At 39.6% G+C, this 5926-nt stretch overlaps 1 pseudogene; it reads right to left on the bottom strand.

Annotated features, from left to right (window-relative positions):
• Positions 1 to 939: 939 nt before the first annotated feature.
• Positions 940 to 5619, bottom strand: LOC127214602 (E3 ubiquitin-protein ligase MSL2-like; annotated as a pseudogene).
• Positions 5620 to 5926: the final 307 nt, after the last annotated feature.

Genomic DNA, 5926 nt, shown 5'->3' with positions numbered 1-5926 from the left:
CATGCTGCTGATTTAAGAGCTGCTACATACAAGCCAGTAAACAATTTTCATGGTCAGAAGTGGTATTATGTCAGTGCAAAAGTAGAGGTGGTCACATCAGCTTTTCAACAGGAGAAATTTCTCTGTGGCATCAGAAATCAGAAGGCTGCACCAAGTCTCCTGATAAACTAATGACTATTAAAACAAAACAAAAACTAGAACAATCTTTATGAACTTACTAGATGCCACTTCCTTATATTTAAACATCAACTTTGATTATGCTAAAAGCATGATCAAAAACAATGAGGTTATTTGTAGTGGGATATTCACATTGTCTCTTTCTGTGGCACTGACCATGCCCATTGTGGGGTGGAGCCAGGGGCAGAAGGAACCTGTGGAAGGAGTTCTGAGGAGGAGCAGGGGGAACACTCTCTTGCTGATGGGTCAAGGAGAGGAGAGCATCTGGTGGAACTTGCTGGTGTTCATCTGTCTAAGTTGTAAGTTATTTCTCCCTGAATAAACATCTATTCGGCCTATTTGTTTATCCTCATCCTTATTTGACCACAATATCTGGTGTCAGAAGTGGGATACGAACACACGCCTCCATTCACTGACCACGCCCATTGGGGGTGGAGACACAGAAGGAGACAAAGTGAATATCCCACTACAGTTATTGTTTTTTTCTTTGACAAAGTTCATTTTGTATAAATCAGTTGCATCTTGCATCAGCATTTGTTCTCAAACTATGAGGTTCTGTAAGAACTGAGAACATATAATTGTAGGGTTACTCCTGCATTATATGCACACTGATTCCAAGACACTAACGCATATAACTTAGCAATGAAAACACTCGATACAAGCGATTTATACGCAGGAACTCCGGCAAGTTAAACCAACAGAATTATAGCTGCCATAAAACTGTATCTATTTCCTACGAGGTGTAGGCTTCAAGTCACTGAGTTAACATTCAAATCTCATATCCATAGATTCATTCAATCTTTTGTTATCATTTGTACTGGCAGCTAAAAATGTCTGTAAGGAATAAGGTTTTTCCTCCTGCTGCCAGCCTTGTCCCGCCGCTGCGCCAGCCCGAATTAACACACTGATACTCTGTATTTGATATTATGCTGTTGGTCAGTTACTAGTTTCTTATCGGCTAGCTCTGTCTTAAGTATTAACCCATTTCTATGTATTTCCAAGTGGTCTTACCTAGAGCAGATGAAAGGCGGTTCTGTTTTCTCCAGACTCTCCATCTTGACTCCTCTTTCCTACTTCCCTCTATCCTCCTTGTCTCCTAGTCCCTCCTATCTTCCTTCCCTATTGGCCAACAGTGCTTTATTCATTAACCAGTATGAGAAACATATATACATAATGGCATCTCCCATTATCTCCTCTTTTCTGTCTAAAATGAAAAGAAGTGTTTTAACCTTAACATAGCAAAATATATAGCACAACAGTTACCAAGTAAGAATCACAGTTAACAATAATTAGTCCATTAACATTTAGCATGATTTGAAGAAAACATTCCATCACCTATCCTATCTTTGTGTGTCTAAAGTCCTATATGTACCTAATCTTTAAGCTTAACTAAGGAACACTATAACCATAACTATCTGTCTTCAACTCCATCAAAGACAACAGAAGGATAATATATAAACTCTAGAAATGACGGAGACATCTCGCCTTGTCAGTCACCTGAAGTTCTTCTGTAATCTTCCATCTTCAGCCCATATTCCATAGTGTGTCTGGAAGACTCTTCAGTAAAGCAGGAAACTTTAAACTGTCTTCTTGTACTGGCAATCCGTCAGTAATTTTTCTCTGTCTGGCACTCTTCCATGAAGCAGGAACTCTGCAGCAATTTCCATCTTGAATCAGAAGTCACTTTTTTGTGGGTCGTGAAATTCCAGTTTATACAGCATAAAGTCAAACAGTCCAGACAAGAGCAGTATCTTGTCCAAATGGCTAGTCTTGCCATACTGAAAGCAAACTTCATAACCCATTTCTTCGGTGTCCATCTTCGTTTCTGATGCAGGTGGTATTGCCCGGAGCAGTTATGTCTCACTGTCAAGAAAAAGCCTAAACCATTTTAAATGCCATATTCTGTAGGTCTTTGAAAGGTTTGAAGAATTCCTATCTCTCTCAAATATATCTCTGTGTATCTTTAAAAACCTAACTAACTTAACTCTAAGCTTTGACTATCCTAGGTAATTATTTATAATCTGTAATATATTATACATACATTATACATTACATTTATAAATGAGCTATATAAACACAATACGTAAACAAGAGGAGAAATATACATATCACAAAATTGACCTTAAATTTGGATCAATAAATGAAAATACATTCCAAAGCAAAGTAATCATATCTATACCATAATCCCCTTTTTGCCTTTAAAAACATATTGGTTGTGATCATTAACCATTTATGACCAACCCCATTAAAATGAAAACAAACATTTATAAACAATATTTTGGAATTTGGGTGTTGTTCTTTCCAAATTACTTCCTGCTGATAGGGGGCGCTGTCATAGGGATCCTAAGAAGATACAGAAATCCTGGCTGTAGTCTGCAAGGCTGGCTCGTTCAAGCTGTTTTAAATGTAGGATCACCTGGTATGCTGTTTCAGGGGGTCTGGCTTGCTCAAACCACATTAGTCTGGAAGGAATCCAGAGCTTTTCATTTTCTGTGGAAACAAAAATAGAAATCCTTTTCCCCAGTAACTTGTACTTGAACTTAAATTTTTGAGTCAAAGCATTTTTAAAATATATAAATTGGATTGATCCAGCACCATTTGTTTTAACAGTTGTAATTTCCTAAGCAGTCAAAAGATACAAAGACAATATAACACCATATAGTAACCAGATTCTCTCTGAGCTTTTCATCTTTATGTGGCTTTATTATTACTCTGTTTCTTTTACATTTTATTTTTTGAGGCAGGGTTTCTCTATGTAACTCTTATCTGTCCTGGAATTTACTCTGCATACCTGGTTTACTTTGAAATGACAAGAGATCTGCTTACCTCTGTCTCTCAAATTCTGGGATTAAAGTTGTGTGCCACCACACCCAGTTCCTCTTTGTCTTTTTAATACCATTTAATTTTTTCCCTATGTCTATGTATATTTTAAAACACAATGAAAACCTTTAGACGTTTTTCTTAATATGATTTTGTCTTTACTGTAAATGTTTATATTTTTCTGGCCATGAGTCTTTTATCTGGTAAACAACAATATTGCTGAAATGAAAGTCATATTTTTCCTGCTGTGGTTTACCAAAGATGGTGGCAGGTACTTTTTCCACCAGCACTGAAAGTTGTACCCACGGCCTTGGTCTGCACTGTCATTCAGCAAACATGCTGCCGGCTTGGAGATGTGGTCGCTGCCATTGCCATCTCTCATACACAGCAATACATTGTTAGCTGCGATTCTATAAAGCCATGTGGTTTTTTGCGGCTTTTGCTGAGTCAGGAACCTTCCCTTAAAGGAGCCGCGCAAATATCTAATTGTCTCTCACAAAGCAGAGTCCAACCAAGAAAAATACTGCTACCAAAAAACCTTGTTTGTCTCTGTTCTAAAACCTTTTTAAGCTTTTGTTAAATTTTAAGTGGGCACCATATGTAAGGAGTGTGTTTTTTTTTTTCTCCTGCTGCCAGTCTTGTCCTGCAGCCGCACCAGCCCCAATTAACACACTGAGACTCCGTATTTGATATTATGTTGTTGGCCAGTTACTAGTTTCTCATCGGCTAGCTCTGTTTTAAGTATTAACCCATTTCTATGTATTTCCATGTCGTCTTACCAAGAGCAGAGGAACTGCGGTTCTGTTCTCTCCAGACTCTCCATCTTGACTCCTCCTTCCTAATTCATCTATCCTCCTTGTCTCCTAATCCCTATTATCTTTCTTTCCTATTGGCCAACAGTGCTTTATTCATTAACCAGTATGAGAAACATATTTACATAGTGGCATCTCCCATCAAATGTCATTACTGGGGACCCTGTGACATTGGTACACTGGTACTGGTACTTGTGTTGCGCACAGCATTGCTGGTCACATTAACGCCCAATGTGAGTCTGCTCTGCTCCAAGGCCTTTGCTGGAACAGCAAATGCCTCCAGCTTTTTCTCCCCATTGGCCATGTAGGAGTTCTGGCAGACACAACATCTGCAATGTACGCAGGCTCTCTGGTTAGAGTAACAACGCCAGCACTGTCTGCTGCATGTAAGATTACTTGGATTTTGCATATCATGCCCACATTTACATCCTTTCCTTCCCTGAGGCTTTTTGTACACAGTCATGGTAGGACTTCCTGGCATGGCATGATGATTAAGAATCTTTGCCTTTCCTGCCTTGTCTTTTTTAAGAATACCGGGTTTGGGTTTAGAGTGGGATTTCTAGGATCCATGTTCATGACTATTTTTCATGCTTTTAGTAGATAAAAGTACACTTTTGGTGGTCTTGGGTGTTATGCCTCCATTGGAAACTGTAGCTATAGGTTGAAGGATGATTTTCCTTTCATGCTTCACCGTCACAGGAGCAGAAGCCCCAAGTGTTGTGCCTCTGATAATGGTAGAAATTGGAAGTGGCTGAACTTTTTCACTGTCAATTTCAGATCTGGTTCTTTTTCGATTCAACTTTGCTACCTTTGGAGTTGCTGCTGTACTTGCAAACACATGAGGTGTAGGGCTGGTAGACATAAAAATATTATGGTTAAGAGACTTGCAAGAAAGCTTCAAAAAAGTTTCATTGGATACAGTGGCTTCCAAATTTGTATACAAATTAGGACATCTAACTTCTGTATTTGAAACAGTCTCCAAACTGCGGATTACTTCCTCATCACTCAGCAAAAAAGAGTCACCAGGTTTTGTCTCTTCACTGAAACTCCAGATATCAATAACTGTGGAGCACAAATCAGTGGTTACCATGTCACAGACAGGTGACAGGCTCTCAGACAGGTCCTCAGTTTTTATATCAACAGTATTACACATGTCCATCATATTTGGATGTTCAGGTGAGGAGATATTTATACCAAATCTATCTATTGAAAGTCCTTTGTAATTAGGCAAACCATTGACAACAGAACTGTCAATAGCAATGCTGAGGGTGCTTTCAGACGTTGGAGATAAATTAGCATGGGGATCTGCTGTGGGTTATAAGGTTGAAGGTAAAGGGGAATGTGTCAAACACAGAGTGAAGGATGAGTCTGAAGGTTTCTCTGTGTCCTCACAAAACAATGATCCTTCATTGAGTAAAGCTAAAATATCAGAAGAACAGTCAACTGCTTCTCTTATGTCCTGTGCCAGTCTTGTCTGGGTTATATATTCACATAGTTTCTTGTAGCAGTTTACTAGGATGATTAACTGCTTGTTTTCCTCAAAGTGCTCATAGTCTATGCACCAGCTACATGAAGGATTCATCATCATTTTCTTGCCTTTACAAGTTTTGCAGACATAGTGTTGACAGGTGGATTTGGTGGGTGCAATAGGATCTTGTAGCAAATGTCCACAAACACAGCAAGAGAGGGACTGTCACAAGTAAGGCAGGATACTGATAATCTCTTGAAATGCCTTGGGGTCTCCAGGGTCATGGTTGAGCACTAGGCGGTTGGCGGAAATGTAGAGAGCAATAGCATTCACGGGGTTCATTGCCAAAACTTGAACACCAATGGCTCTGAGTTGAAAAAAAAATTCCGGATGCAAGTTTCTAAGCAGCCAGGGAACAATGGTGAGTTTACAACTATTAGAAGAAATCTGAGCTGAACCACTGGCAAAGAAGCAACTAAAATCCATGCAAGTGTGCAAAGCTAAAGCTTCCTCCCACACATGGGGCCTCGGTGCCCCTCCTCTGTCCCTTAGTCCTGCAGACCAAAGAGAGAGGAAACTAGTGAGCAACCAGCTTTCAAGTTCAACCAAGGTGGCCACAGATTGTATGATCTGGCCTGGAATGGCACTT

Source organism: Phodopus roborovskii, unplaced genomic scaffold (assembly GCF_943737965.1).
Source record: "Phodopus roborovskii unplaced genomic scaffold, PHOROB, whole genome shotgun sequence".
Lineage (NCBI taxonomy): Eukaryota > Metazoa > Chordata > Mammalia > Rodentia > Cricetidae > Phodopus > Phodopus roborovskii.
Note: the sequence above shows the minus strand (reverse complement) of the source record. Positions and strands in the feature narration are given on the sequence as shown.